Raw genomic sequence first — 20421 nt, forward strand, 5'->3', positions numbered from 1 at the left:
CAACCGTGGTAACTATCCCACCGTCCGATCGATCAAACGCTACGTACGGTGGTGATCGAATTCCACCGCTATCACTCCAAAGTTGAGTTTATTTTCCCCTCCCCCTCCCCTCCTACTACTTCTACCCCATCATCTCAAATAATACAGGTACGTACCCTAAAATCAAATTACCAGCAAATTCCCCTTTTCCAGCGTAAATATAACGTGCAATTCTAACAATATCAATACCAGCCGCTAGCTAGATATCCAGGTCCTTTTTATTAATTTCCAAGAGTTCTCCCATATACTACTCCCTCTATTTCAGGTTATAAAATATTTCAGGTCAAACTGCTTCAAGTTTCACCAAGTTTATAGAAAAAATATTAATATTTTCGATCAAGATAAATTTATTATAAAAAAATATTTAATTAAACTAATTTTGTAATATAAATATTACTATATTTGCCTATAAACTTAGTTAAACTTAAAGAAATTTAACTTTAACCAAAGTGAAAATATCTTACGACCTGAAACGGAGGGAGTATATATCTATTTCCATTCCAAATATGTACTAATGCGCGCATGTAAACTTTTAAATTTTGGTCCATAATTTCATCTAGTACGCACTATTATTACTCTCTCTTTTTTTCAGAACTGATATTTCGTGCATTATTTTATGTTGCTAAAATAAACAATATGCACTGCTCGTTATTTATTATTACCCACTTCAAGGGAAAATAACAATTAAAGGTAGTCCTACTTATTTCGAATACCGCCGTGTTTAGTTCCAAAATAATTCTTCAAACTTTCAATTTTTTCATCACATCAAAACTTTCCTACACACAAACTTTCAATTTTTTCATCGCATCGTTCTAATTTCAACCATTACATCTCAATACGTCCGCGCAGAGGGAGAGAGAGGCAGACGCAGACCAGTATGCATGCCTTTGCGCGAAAAATGAAACGTACTGTTCATCTGACTATATACAATTAATTAAATGAGCATATGCTCCCTTTGTGCTAGCGAGCCTGTTTGTACAATAACCAGGTTGCGTGTGTACTAGTGCTTGGCAGATGTGATAGGGGCTGGCACGCGAGATGGAGCTCACAAAAAAGTACTCCTACTATAGCTGCAGGAAGCCAGGAACAACCCCAACCAATATTTTGATATATAGCAGTACTATTCCCCACGGTTTGTACAGTTCGCGAGAAAACTTTTATTGTCACCTTGGATATTTGACCGGATGTTATAAGGGGTTTTTAAATACGAATGAAAAAAAAGTAATTTCATAACTCGACTGAAAACCAAGAGATAAATTTATTAAGCCTAATTAATCCATCATTAGCACAAATAGGTTACTGAAATACTTATAGCTAATCATAGACTAATTAGACTCAAAAGATTCGTCTCGTGATTTCCCTCGGAACTGTACAATTAGTTTTTTTATTTATCTATATTTAATGTGTCATGCATGTGTGTCCTAAGATTCGATGTGATGTTTTTGAGTAAATTTTTTTTAACTAAGGCTGTGTTTAGATCCAAACTTCAGTCATTTTCCATCACATCAACCTGTGATACACACAACTTTTTCAGTCACATCATCTCCAATTTCAACCAAAATCCAAACTTTGCACTGAACTAAACACAGCCTAACACCAGGCCTGATTGAATTGAAGCCAACCTTTTGGCAATGCGCATACTAAAATTAATCAACAGCAATCCAAAAAATTCTTGACTATAGTATCACAATTTTGGATACATTTTGATAGCATGCAAACAAGATCAATACAAATTTATCCTATCAAATACCCCCTCCGTCCAAAAAAAAAAGATAAACTCTACATGTGTCCAGGTTTATTGTTAAAATAAATGAAATATTTGTTATTATTATAAATCTAAATAAAATTTTTATCTTAATTCGTAGTGTTAGAATATATCTCATTTAGTGCTTTAGCTGTTCTTAATTATATTTTATTAGAACGGAAGTAGAGTACAGTAGTAGTAATGCACTAGTATTAATCATATAATGCCAGTTCCAACCCAAAACATTAGATATAGTTTTCATAAACTCTACGTTATCAATAAACTAATATTATATAGTACTCTTTCAATTTAAGCATCATTATTCCATATTTAATACTATTTATTTTACATGATGTCTTATATGTTGTGTAGAACCATGTCTTATGCAAGACCTGGTTTTATTCTCTTTGCTCATTTATTTATTTGTCATATCATTTTTCATTCTAGATGACAGCTTATTTAATTATATGGATATCATCCTAATAATTAGGATTGGCCTAATAAGAGGGGAGAAACATTTCTTCCCTCACTTTTAGACTGAGTTAGTTTCTCTGGGTTGGAAACACTACCCTCGAGCACGAAAAATAGAACCGTCCATTAGCACGTGATTAATTAAATATTTGTTTTTTAAAAAAACAATCAATATGCTTTTTTAACAACTATCGTATATAATTTTTTTATAAAAATTTAACACTTTGAAAAACGTGGGTTCGAAAAACAACTATGGAGAGGGGTTGGGAAAAGGTTTAGCTCATTTAGTGATTTAGCTGTTCTTAATTAAAATTTTTATCTTAATTCGTAGTGTTAGAATATATCTCATTTAGTGATTTAGCTGTTCTTAATTATATTTTATTAGAACGGAAGTAGAGTACAGTAGTAGTAACGCACTAGTATTAATCATGTAATGCCAGTTTTAACCCAAGACATTAGATATAGTTTTCATAAACTCTACATTATCAATAAACTAATATTATATAGTACTCTTTTAATGTAAACATCATTATTCCATATTTAATACATTGAAACAACTACTCGTCTACTCCCTCCGTCCAAAAAAAAAGACAAACCCTGGTTTCCGTGTCCAACATTTGACCGTCCGTCTTATTTAAAAAAATATGAAAAAAATTAAAAAGATAAGTCACGCATAAAGTATTAATCATGTTTTATCACCTAACAACAATGAAAATACTAATTATAAAAAATTTTCATATAAGACGGACAGTCAAACGTTGGCACGGAAACCCACGGTTTGCCTTTTTTTTTTGGGACGGAGGGAGTAGACAAGTAGTTCACATGTATACTAGTACTAGTTTAATAGTTTCCTTCCAAAACTTTTTTTTAAAGTATTCGGACACGTATTTGAAATATTAAATGTAGATTAATAATAAAACAAATTATAGATTCCGCCTGTAAACCGCGAGACGAATTTATTAAGCCTAATCAATCCGTCATTAGTAAATGTTTACTGTAGCACCATATTGTTAAATTATGGTGTAATTAGGTCTCGCAATTTACATGCAAACTGTGTAATTGTTTTTTTTCCCGACACTTAATGCTTTATGCATGTGTCCAACCATTTGATGTGACAGAATTTTTTGGAAGTTTGAAGAGAACTTTACTCCACTTCTACTGTAGTATAGACACTGGTGTGTGTAGGTCCCTAAAATTTTTTCCCTAAAACATAACATCGAATATTTGGACACATGTATGAAGCACTAAATATAGATTAAAAAAACAAATTACGCAGATATGAGGGAAATCGCGAGACGAATATTTTAAGCCTAATTAGTCCATGATTAGCTATAAGTACTACAATAACCCACGTGTGCTAATGACGGATTAATTATGCTCAAAAGATAGTTTTTTTATTCGTGTCCGAAAATCCCTTTCGATATCCGGTCAAACATCTGATGTAACGTTCAAAAATTTTATTTTCGCTAATTAAACAGGCCATATAGTTGCTTCGGTTCGGCTTTGGCCTTGCCACTTTGCCAGAATAGAATGCCGGTTTGAGTCTGGTTCAGAGTCACGTATATTTGGTATGGTGCAAATTAACCACCAAACGCAGCTACTACTACTCGATCGGTACACGTACGACTGGCTCTATAGCTGCTGCTACGGACCAACCTAACCTCCCTCGCTCGATCGGCGGATTGGGATCGATCGATCAGGTGCAGTGTTGCTAACTTTGGCAGTCGCCTCATCCGTGCCCTAGCTCCAATATACTACATCATCAATAAAGGGCCAGGAATAAACCAGCCCTATAGCCATCGAAGCGTCGGATCGGATTTTCTTGCATAGGCTGCATAGCTGGTGAAGGCGAGACAATAATCTCGATGACCTCTCCGTCCGGCAATATGTTTACTAAAACTCAACATAGAAAGAGACAACAAATTTAAATAAAAAATAGTCCAGATTTATTCTATTAGGAGGGATAAGGTTGAGTTTTTTTTTAACTGAGAGAGTACACTTTAAAGCACCTAGGAGCTGCATGCATATTACTATATCAAATATTTGATGCCATTGACTTTTTTAAACATATTTGACCATTCATCTTATTAAAAAAATTAAGTAATTATTAATTCTTTTACTATCATTTGATTCATTGTTAAATATACCTTTATGTATACATACAGTTTTACATATTTCACAAAAGTTTTTAAATATGACGAACGATCAAATATATTTAAAAAAGTCAACTATATCAAATATTTATAGGGCCTATGACCAAGAGTAAAGGCACTCAACGGGCTGCACCGATTAGAAAGAGTGCGTCGTCTATTCATTCCACTCATTCCTAACGTCCAAATGTAAGAATTGGAGGGAGTAGCTGTGACATCCCGGCCTATGGCTTAATAGGATTACTAGAATACTTAAGTTGCAACTTCTTTTCCGAAAGCCGATCTCTAAAGAACTTCGAGGTTAAGCGTGCTTGGTCTGGAGCAATTTAGGGATGGGTAACCGATCGAGAAATTCTTCCCGAGTGTGCACGAGTGATGTGAGGGCTTTCTATGACCTATGAAAGCTGTCAGATGTATGAGGGCTTTCTATGACCTATGAAAGCTGCCAGATATAAGCGGACCCGGCCTCTAATATTACGCCTGTATAGGCGCAACGAGCGCATATACCTGATTTGATTAAACTAAAAAAAAAGACAATTACTACTACGTTACATCCACTACTACGATTTTTTTTATGATCAAAATAGATTACCGTTGCCGGCCTTCAACTCCAGACAAAAACCAGTGAAGATACATCATTTTCGCTGGATAAATAATTTCTATGTATAGATATATGTTAGGATCAGATTCATGTGTTTAGGACGGAACGTGTAGTAGTTAAATATTTATTTTCCTATAAAATAGGAGAGGTCCTAGAGTGCATATATAGTGCATCTTTATGTATATAATTAAATAATCTTATTTACATTCTGAATTGGACTAATGCGCATGTAAACTTTAACTTGATATTTAACCTGGTCGATAGTACTTTCATCTAGTAGTACAATTTTTAGAGCTGATATTTCATGTATTATTTTATGTTGCTAAAGTAAACAATATGCATTAATCGTTATCTATCCCCTTAAAAAAACACGATAGAACGAAATACGATTATACGAATACATTTCAACGCGTCCGCGCATAGGCAGATCAATATGCCTTCTGCGACAACAAAAAGAACTGTTGATCTGACAACATACTAGTACTCTGGTTGAGCCTGTGCAGTCTACTCCTACTACTGCGCTAGCTATATCCAGCGTGTGTATACTACTCAGAGCATGGGACACGGAAGGGGACTCCGGGCGCACCCTCTCCTTCCTCTTCCCCGGCCCGAGGCCGGAGAGATCGCTCCCGTGCCGTCGGCCCATCGTCACTGCGCCCTTCCCCGCGCGGTAGTGCCTCCCTCCGTTCTCCCTCCTCGTACCATCTCCTCCCCTTAGACTCGGGTAGTAGCACGAGTAGCCTCCCCGTAGCTAGCTGGCGCCGCCCCGACCGTTGCCGCCGCCCGCTGTGTGCTCGCCGCCGTCGCCGCCCGTGCTCCGTAGCACCCGCTCGTCGTCGGCCTCGCTCGGCGTAGCTCTGCCCAATCCGACGCTAGCAACGGATTCCCGTAGCCACGTAGATGCTCTCACCGCCGGGAATCGACCCCTCGTGACCTCGTTGCCGTTTCCCCCTTCCCTCGCCGCCGGTTGCCGCCGCCGCAATCCGCCGCCGTCGAGCATCCCCCGGCGAATCCGAGCCGTTGGCTCGTCTCCCCTCGTCCCGTGCAACCTCCCTGTGTGCTCGCTTTCACCTGTATCGCCGTGGTTCGCTCCGCCGATCGCCACCGCCGTCCGCCGTCCATTCCGGCCACCATCGTCGTCTACCTCCCTCCGGTCCGCGTGGCAGCCACGTAGGCGCCACGTCGGCGCCACCTCGGCCGCGACCGGACCGACCGACCCGGCCAGCCGCCCCCTCCGTTTCCCTCCCCGTGCGCACGGTCCACTGCGAGCCGTGAGGCTGCGCGTGGGCCCGCCGCACTGCGCCCTCCGCGAATCGCGCGCATGCGCCGCACCTCCCACCCAAAACCCTAGCACGCCCCGCGTGCACCTCGCTCACGGTGAGCCGAGTCGCTGACAAGCGGGTCCCACCCGGGACCACGCGGGATGGACCTGGCCCACCGGCTCTCTCTCTCCTCCCTGCCCGTGCACGCGCCTTGGGCCGCCCTCTTGGGCCGGCCGGCCCATTAAGCTCGGCCGAGCCGCCCCTTTCTCTCGGGCCGCGCCCTAGCCGCCCGAGGGAAGTCTAATTTCCCTCCCTCTTTCTTTTCTTTTCTTTTCTTTTTCAAAAAGGGTTTAAATAAATCCTTTCCCTTTAGACCAAAAATCCAATAATCTTAGAAATTCAATATCTTCCCAACCGTAAGTCCGTTTGACTCCGTTCAACTTCCAAAATTCCTCAAATCTCGAGATCTATCTAATGGCACGCTTGGAGGTCAATAATAGGGCTTTATTTTCGCCGTTTGTTGAGTTGTCCCGTTTCGCGTGTAGTTTCGGAGCCCGAAGATCCGCAGTGCGAGGATTTCGAGGATCAAGCTCAAGATCTCGAGCAAGGCAAGCCACCCTTGAACATCTTGAGCCTATATTTGAACTTAATTATGTTGCTTGAAAAATATTATGCAGAGGTAGGATTGCACTTAATCTGTTTACACCGTCTGCAAGGCAGACCGAAGTGCCTACCTAACTTGTTGCATCTGATCCTTCTATTGTAATTGTTATACCATGTTCCCTTGTAACCACCTAGTTGCGCCTCGGTAATCGTGCACTCTGCACAGGTATCAACGGTCGCCTTCAAACTTAAAATCTGAGAAACATCTTGGGTAAAACTTGGGTTTTACAAAAGACTTGGAAAACCCGACACCTGGGTCGGTGCTTGCGAACTAAATGAATTTCCAAAATCGCGGACCGGGGAACGTACCGGGAGTACGGTTTCCCGCTCTTGCACTTAAGGACCGTTTCCTTGGAATTTCATCCGAACATAAGACAAGTACGACCACATGGGTGGAATGGGACACCCCTGGCTGAGTAATTAGCTAATCGGGGGAGCCTTGATGCCAAGAGACATGTGGATTCGCTGGGGTGGTGTCGGGGAGGACCCCTGGGCTTCCTGGCACAGTATGGTCTGGGACCTAATCTGGTGTTGGTCTGGGACCCCTCTCGTTGGCATATGGTGAACCTGTGTCGGCTTTCGAAATGCCTTGTCATGAAAGCCTTAAGGTCTCTAGTTGTGGCCGTTCTGCACGAGCTGGATGATCCGGGTAAGTAATGTCGTGTGGGTAAAGTGTACCCTCTCTGTAGAGGTTATTAAATTGTTCGAACAGCCGTGCCCACGGTCATGGGCGGATGTGAGGTGATTCCTAGCGTAGTTTTGTTTGACTACTGCCTTGTGAAATTTGCTGTTGTGGAATGGGTTTGATGTTTGGAAAATCTGCGGCTGATGGGATCAGCCAGGCCCGGGTGGCCGTTTGAAAGCTGTTGGCCGGGTGCCAATCTTGATCAATTCAAAAGACTGATACATTGCACATACTCCGACGGGACGAGACGCACTGTCTCATCCGTGTCGTTTGAGAAGCACTCACTTAGTTGTTTCAGGAAAGAGTTCAAATAAAATCAATTGCAAAAACAACAGCCTTTCCTTGAAGCCTGCATTAAACACTTATTTCCCATGGCTTGCTGAGTACTCCCGTACTCACCCTTGCTCTATATAAATAATCCCCCCCAGTTGCTGAAGAAGATGAAGCGGATCCCGCTGACGAGGAGTTCTTCCAGGAGCAAGCCGGCTACGATGAGTTTTAGGGTTTCGGCCTAGTTCCCAAGTCGCGCCTGTGATGTTTGGTCCAAGTCTTGGCTTCCGCTTCCCTTTTGTAATGCAGTTGTGAGCTCGGGATCTGTCCGTAGCCCAACATGACTGTACTCCTACTCTATAATAAAGAGACCTCTGTTGCTGTGATATTTTGTCTTCCTATGATACCAGCACTGTTTCCTGGGACTGGTATCGATTAACAGGTTAATTTGGAGCGTCACGGGCTAGTTCCGCTCGGGACTAGTTCGGGGCGTGACACTCACTCCCTAGCACGTAAAACAAAGCAGCATTTATCTCATAATTAATCAATTATTAGCTAAAATAAATTTGAAAAATGGATTAATATGATTTTTTAAAGTAACTTTCATATAGAAAATTTTTACAAAAAATACACCGTTTAGTAGTTTAAAAAGCGTGCGCGCGAAAAAAGAGGGAAGTTAGTTGGGAAAATGAAGATAAGTACTTGAGGGAGGGAGAAGAAACCAAAAGGTAAATTGGTCCATGATGGCATATCAGTGATGGCTCGTTTAAGTGATGGTATTTCAGCAAACTCATTTCTTTGCAATGGTAGATATACAATTTTCTCGTGGTCCACTAACCCAACGAATCGTTGGCCCATCACCAACACCCATGTTTTCGGTCCACCGCAGCTTCCCTGACCTCCGTCTCTCTCACCGACGAGGTCACCGGCGCCTCGCCCTCTTGTGTGTGGGCCGCGCCGCATACCTGTGACCCGCCTGCCGCCACCTCCTTTAAGCATAAGAGGAGCGAGAGCCGAGAGAGTGGGAGAGGTGGAAAGAGATAAAATAGAGGGAAGGGTGAAGAAGAGGAGGGAATGTAACTAGCGGTGTAAATTGGATATTTCTAATATAAACATATCGGATGCGAACACATAGCATTGCATATACTTCCCCCGTTTCAGGTTATAAGATGTTTTAACTTTGGTCAAAATTAAGCTGCTTTAAGTTTGATCAAGTTTATAGAAAAAAACAGTAATATTTTCAACCCAAGATAAATTTACTATAAAAATATATTTAATTATGAATTTAATAAAACTAATTTGGTAATGTACGTAAATATTACTATATTTGACTATAAATTTAGTAAAATTTGAAGCAGTTTGACTGTGACCAAAGTTAAAATATCTTATAAACCTGAAATTAAGGGAGTTTATAATTTTTAATAAATTGGATGACATGGCTAGAAATAGAAAAATAGTGAATACTATTGTTTTTTTTTCAAATATCGCAAATTTGCAACGGCATGGTGGCATGGATCCCTTATTTAGGGGTGTTTAATTAGATTGAGGGGTGTAAAGTTTTGGCATGTTACATCGGATATTATATAGGGTGTCGCATAGTATGTTTGGCACTAATAAAAAAACTAATTACAAAATCCATTAGTAAACAGCTAGATGAATTTATTAAGCCTAATAAATCCGTCATTAGCAAATGTTTATTGTAACACCATATTGTTAAATCATAGAGCAATTATGTTTAAAAGATTCGTCCCGCAAATTACTCGTATATGTGCAATTAGTTATCGTTTTAGTCTATATTTAATATTTCTTCAAACACGATGTGATATGATTGTGTAAAATTTTGTGTGGGAACGGACCTGTTCACTTTAATGTCATTTTCAACCATATTATTTTTTTGATAAAGTTATTAAAATTTTAGCTACATTTAGTTTGTTGTCAAATTTTAGTAAGTTTATATAAAATGCTATAACTTGGTTTGGTTGAAAATGAAGAGGCCCAAAGCGCGGCACCAGCACCAGCGGACGCCCTGAAACTCCCATCCCCTTTGGCTGCCGCCACCCTCTGACCTCGACAATGTCGCTTCCTTTCGGTCCCCCACACCGGCGATACCGCGCCGGCCCCTCTCCGGTACATTCCTCCCGTCTCCGGCTCCCGCTCCCTCCCGTGGTTAGTGGCGGAGTTGCGCCGTCGCCCGCCTCTCCGGCCTGGATGACTAACTGGCGGTTACTCCTACATGATTGATGATTACATCTACTTTCTCCTCCGCATCGCCGTGTGCACGTGAGCTCCGACGCCTGCTGTTGCCACGGCCGGCGTATGGCGACGGTGACCGGTAGGCCTCCAACCCACTACTCTAACCTGCTAACCCTACCCATGCCATCGTGTATGTGTGGTTTCGGCCACCTGCGGCTGCGATGCGACAGTAATTGATGATTTCGGACGGAAAGTTTTGAATTCCAAACTTAATTGGTGGATTTTTCTCACTGCTAAATTTACAGTTTTATGCCACCTACACGAGCACACAGCTAGCCAAACTTACAATTTGATTTTTTGATATGCAATCTGTTAATTTAGGTTTAGTCCTTTGTCAGCTGCTCCATGCCGTAATATGTGTGTATGTATTTGTAAGATGGTTAAAGAATACTCTAGTCCAACTATAACCAACAATCTGTGATTAGACATCATAATGCATGGTTTTCAATCTGCCTACCTTTTTGTTTTTCTTGAGACTCTAATTGGTAGTATAGTACTCCCTCCATCCCATAATATAAGGGATTTTGAGTTTTTACTTGTATTGTTTGACCGCTCGCCTTATTTAAAAAATTTGTGCAAATATAAAAAAAGAAAAGTTGTGCTTAAAGTACTTTGGATAATAAAGTAAGTCATGAAAAATAAATAATAATTCTAATTTTTTTTAATAAGACGAATGGTCAAACGGTGCAAACAAAAACTCAAAATCCCTTATATTATGGGACGGAGGGAGTAGTACCTTAGTAGTCAGCTATATATCTGTCAAATCTACCTTTTAGGTCAATTTTGTGTGTATGCCCTTTTTATGAAGTTAACACATAATTATATCTATCTAGTGCATGAGTGTTGAGACTGCCTTAATTCTCTTGTTGATCAAGTAAAGTATATACGTTTTTCTTGCTTTATCTTGGCGACTTGGCCATGTTCTACCTTGCTCCTTGGTTTATCTTCCAGAGCTCTTTCCTTTATTTTTTCTGAAATGGGGGCATAGCTACATCATTCTCTTATAGGGGAGACTGAGAGATGGATTAAAACTACATGATTACTAACCTCTTTATGTGGTGTTCCAATATCAAGTGAATGCTGTCAACATCACTGATGGAGAAGGCTTGTTATGGTCGCAATGGCCTGTGCTTTGCTTTCCAGGGAGGAAGGTCTTTAAGAGTTGCAGTCCTATGCCAAGAATCAGCTCTGAGAAGTTGCCTTATGCATTTCCCACTCCTTAATGCTTAGGAATTCATCTTTTATAGTTGTGCATAAGAAGTTGTGATTACTCAGGGGTGAAAAGTAAAAGAATGTGAAATAATGCTTAAGAAATTCCAAATTAGATTTGAATTTTTATTGTAGATCTATTCAGGGTGTGCTGTAATTATTGTAGCTATTGATGTTGAACTCTATTATGCTAAAGGACGGGGATCACACTACGTTACATTTCTGTAGCATTAAGATTAATGTGGATACATGCAGCGAGGACGAAGGGTCTATAGTATCATTGAAGCGTCACTTTTGGTTATAGGCATAAATTGTGTAGAATCCTAAGTAATTATTGTATTGCCAACTACTTACAGTCAACATCATATGATATGATGTTCAGTTGTTTGCAATGCTAGTCATCGGTTGGGGCAGTATGGTTTATTTCGGAGAATAAGATAGCTTTCGGTATTTTTCAGGTTCATTCGAAGATTCTGCTACCATCAAGGTACTTCCTTCCTTTTCTGAAGCCTGAGGGCAGGGCCTTTCATTTATGAGAGGAGCACAATGTGGGTATTCCTACTTATTTTCAGATGGAGTTATGGTATAGTAAACGTCGACGATGAGAATTATGTCAATGGGGGTACTCTTGCACACCTGAAAATTGCTGAATTTGCTCCTTATCAATCATTTAACATTTTTTTTACCATAGTCACATTTCTTTGCACATGCGTGTGTGCGCCCACACATGCACACATATATTCAAGTACATATGCCCCCATTTTAGTATTTCAGAATTGTGGTTGGATGGACCTTTTTTTTTTTTTTTTACTTCTGTACTATGTCAGGGAGAGCTAACAAACTGACAGGGCATTAAGTGGTGTTTAGCTCTTTCTGGTCGTAATTGCTTTTTATACCATAGTAGTCCGGATAAAAGTAGCTATAGTGAGAAAGCATTTTGTTGACTATACTAATCCTCCGCTGTTGCGGTGAGAAGAGATCTCTTGAAATATTATTTTATAATATTCCAAGAATACGGAGTTTGTCTTAGTGAACATACTGATATGATTCTCTTAAACCGTCAGCTACTGTCATGGGCATTGGGCCAAGAGGCCGAGGCCCACAGGCAGGTTAGAGATAAGATTATATCAAGTCCTTACTTAAGGGTTAGGTTTTTCCATCTATATAAGGATGGGATTATGTCTATTATCGTTAATAAGAATTAATCTAATCTCTCCCCCTAATGTTCTCTCTCCAGTCTAAATCTGCATCCCTTCTCTAGTAGCCGCTGCCCAGCTATGCTCCAGGCGGTGGTTATCCCATCATGGCCTCAGGTTGTGGAACGCAAGTTCTGCCAACATTGTTGTAGTTGTCATACTTCACATAATCAACTCCTTGGAACAGGGCATTCAAGAATAATGAACACCATATCATTGTTTCACTGTCAAATATTGAATTAGGTAATCAGTTTGAGGTTTAATCGAAATGCGAAGGTCGTCACATCTTGCTCTTCATAATCAAGTGATCTTGACATTCTATTACTGCACCCTAGCGAACTTTCCTTTTAGCTTTCTATATAAGCCGGGTCCTCGCGACCTTTCCTCTAAAAAAACATTCTATTACTGCATGAGCTTGGCCTGCAATCATCCAGGACTAGCTTATGTCCTCATTATCTCATTAGCCTGAATAAACTAAGAATCTGTATCAAATATGTGCTTATAAATGTGAAACTAATAGCAAGAGTGAACTTACTATATCTAGTAGCTAGTATTCCCAGCATCATTGTCAGTTGGTATTTCTCCTTGTTCACAGTATATATGGGCATAGAAAATCCTGCCTACATCCATTCTTTTTCTGCATTGCCTATGTTTTTTTTTTGTCACTACCGTTCCATGTCACAATTTTGTCAGGATTACTTCTTGTTTGTTTGTAGGTGGAATAGAAGCCTTTCAATGGATGGACCTTGGCAAAGCATGTCATGTTGGAATGCTCCCCAGCATGCTTCGCTTGATGATATGTGTGTTCATCAATTCCTGGTTTTGTTCTGATATCATCATGCAATCCTTTTCTTTTTTTCCTGCTGTCACTTATCTGCAGTACTATACGTTTGGAAATCATCTTCATCAAGGGTTTGCATTGTTATAGCATCTTTCAAAAGGCTTTTGAGCATCTTTTTATTGATGCTGTAGATGATTGTTCGTACTACTGGGTGCAGAGTTCCTGAGCTATGTGGTGGTAGTTCTTGATGTTCATACAAATTAAATGGAGGTCCAGTTCCGTTGTTTCATTTATCTGCCAGGTATTGCTCCTAGAATCTGTGAAGCCAAATTTATAGTCGTAAGATATGAAGATCCGGTATTTTACCCATACTTTGCCATTTTACTTGTCTTCCTTATACATAAATTTGTGAAAGTTGTTTCTTTTCATGTTGGATAAGTGTTAACTGTACCTATTCACAGCGTATTCCTAAATATGGTGATGTGTTTCCTCTACTCTATTCATCTTCCTACCAGAAAAATAACCTGCATTGTTTGGCACATGAAAACTGTTATACCAAAGTTCATATGTAGCAGCAGTTGTAGGTTGATCCTGTTACTTGTTGTAGATAGAGCACAATTTTTTGTGCTTTGTCTTGTTGCTTTATTTCTTCAATTTTGTTTAGTCCTTTTCAATTGGTTGCATATTGACACCACAAACATCTATTTCTGTTGAATGTTGACAGCACAAAAGGTATTTATGAGCTGGTTGATCTATTCCTGAACATATTATATAATGCATGATCACACATTCACACTTGCTATTTTTTTGGGGGGTTAAGTGATCATACTTCTTTCTGCGACATTGTTTGATATTTGTTCTCCACTTAGTTATATCGAGCTGAAGTTTTGTTTGTTATCCCTTCCATCTTCCCTGTCTGACTTGCTAATCTTGACTGTCTTATATAACTTGCTCATCCATATTGTTGGATATTTGATATGAAATGGGCTATGAATTATCTGATGGTATCTTCTTTGGAAACTATCTGAATAATTGAATAGGCAATCTACACTGGCATAATTTGTCATTTATTAATATCATATTTCGGTGTTATATGGGCAACTTTTCATAAGGTGTACATATATTACCTGATTTCTGCTGGTATTTCTCTAGAGTTTTGGTCTATTTCATTAGTTCTTGATGGTTGTCTCCTGATTTCAATCAACTTTATGCCAATGTTGCTGATTCTCGAGTTACGTGTCTTTGTAGTTTGGTCATGCGCAGTTAGTATAGTTTGCTTTTCAGTTGAGTTGCCAGATGCCCAGGTAATATACCTTCACTGTCATTTTCTTACCGTATGAGCCACGCATGCCATTAGAGCAGGTACAATAGCAGGCTATAAGCCGGTTGTAACCATATATCGAGAAGAAAAGAGAAGAGAGAGAAGAAAGCGGGCTACAGATTTGTAGCTGGCTACAACACGGACTCTAAGATGTTATGTGTGTATGAGAGGTGGGACCGTGTATTAATGATGTAGTATATTTTTATAGTTAACTATTGTATAAATGGACTATTAGATTGGCTATAGATGTTTTGGAGCCAATAGTTGGCTATACTATTGACCTTGCTCTACGTTATAGAGTGATACACTGATACCTGTGGTGAACTTTTGATTCACTCAGCTGTTGGCTGTTTCAGGCGTGGTCGTAGACTCGTAGTTTACTGCTGGCAGCAAGGTACTTTTCAAATGGTTGTATGGTAGGCATTTTAGCTGTTGCTAGTTGCTACTAAAATCAACAAGCCTGGTGATGTTAGCCCGTGCAAACACATACTGAAATTTATGACCTGCACAGCTTCCAAAGGAGGTCTGCCGCTGTCATACCCATACGTGATTTTTATCTAGCCTACGCATCATGGAGTTGATGTTCTTGTTGACTCGTGACTTAGTCGTGAGGAGGTATATGTTCTTCAGATTAGCAAGCGGATGCAATAGTTTCACTGTAGAATTGGATTAATAACTTGCCCACAAACTTTGGAAATACGCTGTGGTACGGTGTGATGTAATTCACCTTGTAATGAATATGAGCATGTAAAATATAATGTTGATGTTCCCCGTGCCAATTAAAAACAACTAAGGACTCTATTTGATTCTGCAATACTCTAGCTAGCTAAATACCCGTGCGTTGCAACGTTGTTCTAAAAGAGAACCTCCTCTTTCTAAACTCATTTTTCATTGTATACTCACGAGACTATACTTGCATCAAACTTTATAGGTTAGCACGCGTTATGTATAAATGATTGCCAATCATGATTTGAAGTTGACATTAAATCTTCTTATGGATTTTTTTTTAACTGTCACAGTCTGATTCTCTCTTTATATGATTGCTAAAGGACAAGTAAGATAACTAAACTTTTCTTAAAAAAAAACTGTTAACAATAAGTTGTGTCTAAAAGTAACATGTACTATTGTTGCTCCTAATGAAGAATGGACAAATTAAGATCAATATAGAACTTTTTACCAGTAGTCCAAATAAATTTCTCTTTACCTTATCATTTACTATAAAGCCTATCACTGGACATGGGCCCCACGTGATAGTAGCTACTCCATCTGGGACAGGATATAAGAATCTATTACCAGATGAGACACATCCTAGTACTATGAATATGGACAGAGAGTTAGTGTAGATTCGTAGTACTAGGACATCCCATCCGGTACTACTCATCTAGTATATAAATGTGGACAATATTACAAAGTCTTATAATATGAAATGGATGAAGTAGATTCTTATATTATGGGATGGAGATAGTAGATGATGATGGTGACATCACCATTAATATCTTTTATGGGAGTATAGAGATATTACTCCTGCATTTCCTCTCGTTTTTTGTACCTAATATTGCATGTTGTACTTGTAAATTTCAAAACTCTTTTGATGAAAATACAACGGTCAAAGATTAAACAGATACTGCGTAGTAGTACTAGGTTAGACCAGTGGTTTCAAAAAAGAGTAATTAATATAAGAGAGAATACATCTAATATAGGAGTACCTGTGAACTAATTTGAACATGTACGCACGTAGAGCCCGAACTAATTTTAAAAGAACGCGTTACGGATTGAAGTGCTCTTTTTTTGTTTTTGTTTTTGTGTTTTTCTTGAGGACGTGATGATTTTTTTTTCTCTGACCAGACAACTATAGACGATCCTGAAAAAATGTGTTACGTGCACATATGAAAAACTAAAAAGAATGTTCTTGTTATTATTCATCATCAGATTATTAAAACGGACTATTTACTCTATGTTTCAAAAGAAAAACATTTTCTAAAAAAAATTAGTTTACTAGTATATTGTTTGTATCACTTGTTTTAATGTTTTTTTAAATGATTATTTAAAACATTTAATTTATCTATGATCAAGTAGGTAATCCATTACAATAATCTTCTAAAATAATCTAAATCAAACAATTGGTACATAAGAAAACATTGGAAACTAGAAAGGCAACCAAAATCCGGAAATAAATAGATATTGCTAGAAGGGTGTTTTGCATTTGTGTGATTAGCGACGGGCGATAGCGATCGAGTTAGCGACCCAGCGATCCGATGCGACCAATAATAAATACTCCGTACTCAGTAATAATTTAAAGGAGTGCTAGGGTTCCGTCCGTCCCAGCCTGGCCTACCATCCCCAAATTCCCCAATTCCCCCACCCGATCGCCGCCGCCGCCACCCGCGCCGCGCGCTTCCTTTACCGAATACCCGCCGCCCCCGTCGTCGCCGCCGCCGCCGCCATCACCACCGTCGAGGACGAGATGACCGTCACCACCGTCGTCGAGGAGACGAACAACCCCGCCGCCACCGCCGTCAAGGTCGAGGAGAAAACCGCCGCCGCTACCACCACCACCACCACCACCCAGGTCGACAAGAAGACGACCAGTGGGGAGGAGGAGAAGCCGAAGCCCGTCGTCACCTACCGCTATATCTGTGAGAATATCCATCGTCTCGATCCAAACGATCCTTTTTTCTTCACCTGGGGCATGAGGAATGAAACTGCCTATGCCATGTGCTTGCTCTCTCTCCTTTACGCCGTACTCTGCCTATGCCTTCTTCTTCTTCCATGGCAGCCTATACCCACAGAAGGCGATGGCGACCACCCACTAATCAACTCGATTTGGAGTTTTGGACTTCTTCGCTCCTTGCTTTATCTTACATGTTCTGTTGGATTATCTCCTTGTCCGAGGCTATCACTAAGCTAGTTGCCTTCACCAGTATCACCTATGGCATTCTAATGGCTTTCGCTGTTGCTCACCTCCTCGGCCGTGTGGTTGGCATGGCCGTCATAGTTATTGCTGTGCTATATACCACCGGCATGTTTGCTCATGCCATCGCCGAGCATCGCCAGCACACGGGCAGTGACACGGCCGCAGACGCCCTGCTCACCAAGAAGCTAACCACAGAGCAGATGCAGCGCGAGGAATTGCGGCGCCTCCCCTTCATCGTCCTCGGCGCGTATTCACTCTTTGTGTTTGGTTGCACGGCATGGCTGGTCTTCACTGAGATGGGCAGCATAAGCACGGCCACGGTGATCATCGTTTTGGCGGAGGTCTCAATTGGGACGTGCTTCATCTCATACCTGTGGAGTATATTGCTCTCTGTGGGTTTGCTCCACGATACCTTTGTCTCTCATGATACCATCGTCTTCAAGGCTGGTTCATATTCAATTGCGCTCTACTTCCTTGCTTTTCTGTTTATCGCCATGTTTGAGAGCAAACTTCTTGGCTTGTCCGTGCTTTTACTCATACCAATGGCGATGGCTGGGTTCCTCGGCTATGTCGTCGCGGTGTACTCACACTACAAGTCACTGAGAGGTATGTATATGCTATTATAATTACCTTCCTTTCAATCTCCTACTTAAATGGGAATGCCATAGCAACTTTCAAAACCTAACAAATTCTGTACCGTGTCTTCCTTTTAATGTCTCCTAGACAAGCTTGACATCAACAATCTGAAGTAGAATGGCAGCTTGAGGTGAAGGATCTGAAGTATGATGGCAAGCTTCAAGTCAAGAATCCAGAGGAGCATGATAATAATTGATGTGATGAATCCAGAGTGTTATGGGAGTTCTAATCTCTAATAGTTTCCTTGTGAACTAGTATTAGAATGCTAATGTTTAGTGGTTTCCTTTTAAATTACTGGCTTTTGAACTGGTGCTGTTTGGCCTATTGATATTGTCAGTTTCTTATGTGCCAGTGCTTGAGGTGGCATTGCACTGTATGTGTTGCGATGACCCGGAGGTATAGTTGGAGTTATGTTTCAGTTAAATGGCCTTTATGAATGTCTTCACAAATAATGTACGTATGTTTTAAGCTTAATTTATGAACTTATCATCACTATTGACCAACCGTGCATTGCCAGCATGTGAAAGATACTCCCTCCGTTTCGTTTCTAAATGCTTTGACACCGTTGACTCGTTTCGTTTCTAAATGTTTTGACACCGTTGACTTTTTAATACATGTTTGACCTTTTGTTTTATTCAAAAACTTTTGTGAAATATGTAAAGCTATATGTATACATATAAGTATATTTAACAATGAATTAAATGATTGGAAAAGAATTAATAATTACTTAAATATTTTGAATAAGATGAACGGTCGAACATATTTAAAAAGGTCAATGATGTTAAATATTTAGAAACGGAGGGAGTAAGTTTTAAAGGCGTGTGGTACTTCCAAACATCATGTTTAATTTTGTCCATGCGGCCATGCTTGCGTACAAAAGGCATGTTTTACTGTTTTTTACTCTATAAACCAAGAATATCCTTATGAGGATAGAGTGGTATTGTATTGTAGTATACTTTGATTTATCAAGAAAAGGTTTACTTTACTGCCTCGAACTATTGCGTTGGTCTACTTTATCCCTAAATAATTTTTAGGCTCACTTAACCCTCTAAACTACTAATACAAGGTCGTTTAGCCCCCCAAACTGATTTTGCATGGCTGTTTCGCCAGCGTGGAAGCGGTGGTTTTGGTTGATTTGGCCACGCAAGCGAATGAAAGGCTGAGCGGCTGTCATCTTTCGTTCTTTCCTCCTCGCTCATTGTCTCCTCCCTCCAGCACCCTGTGACCTTCATATTTCACCTCAATAAGCTTCCTGCTACTACTCAAGCGGAATTGCTATAAATATGGCGTCATATGTCCGAAGACGGGTAATACCATCGTTACTACTACTGTAGATACTATACATCTCTACGCTATCTAGGACCTACTAATCTCTAATTATTATGGAGTAAAACCAAGGTGCCATGCATAGATGGCAGGCGAAAGGTCAAGAAAAGGAGAAGCCGGGGAACTGTAGTTATATGTGTAATTACTATGTAACTATGTGTAATTAGGGTGCAATTTTATCATATTTGAGTGTAAATAGTTTTCTAGATAAATTTTAATTTATTTAGTGTATTTAAATTAAATTTGAAGTTTGCTGTAGCATATATTAATGAATTAAATTGTGCTTGAGTTAGTTGCAATCTTGGTAATCTTTTGAATTGAAATCCGACTGTTTTGTCACTAAAGTTAATGCGCAAGAAGTATAGACACTCCTCAAATTGAGCACAACAGCCTAGCTTTGGTGCCATGCTCTCGCTAGCTAGTGGGCTCGTCGGTACGGGATCATCTCTTCAGAAGCCGATTCACCGGTGAAGCACACTGCTAGTGCATGATGCATGAAGTCAGAATAATGTGCGCATGTGTGCATTGCATTCACTGAGCATGTGAGTTTGCAATCCCATGACAACGGGTGATATCGGTATTGTCAATTCTAGGACTTGTTACCTATATACCATACATTGTTTTTAGATAATGGATTAAAACCCGGCCTCTACATCCCACAGGAAATACACAACCCTAAAGATACATAGTCTGAACATTTAAGCTCGCAATACAGGTTCCAAACAACACAACAAAGCATAAAAGCCAGGCACTAGGTCTCTTTGTATCCAGCAGCAACAAAAGAGAGAAAACAAAGTCCTAAACTTCCAACCTTCCTCTCCAATTCCACCCTGCCTTAGTAAGAACTCCATCATTTTGACTTCCAATTTTTTGCACCCGCTTCTTCATCCTCCTTCTCAA

General features: G+C 40.1%; 1 pseudogene; it reads left to right on the top strand.

Moving 5' to 3' along the window:
- Positions 1 to 17069: 17069 nt before the first annotated feature.
- On the top strand, positions 17070 to 18635 carry LOC127755569 (uncharacterized; annotated as a pseudogene).
- Positions 18636 to 20421: the final 1786 nt, after the last annotated feature.

This window comes from Oryza glaberrima, chromosome 11 (genome assembly GCF_000147395.1).
Source record: "Oryza glaberrima chromosome 11, OglaRS2, whole genome shotgun sequence".
Taxonomy (NCBI): domain Eukaryota; kingdom Viridiplantae; phylum Streptophyta; class Magnoliopsida; order Poales; family Poaceae; genus Oryza; species Oryza glaberrima.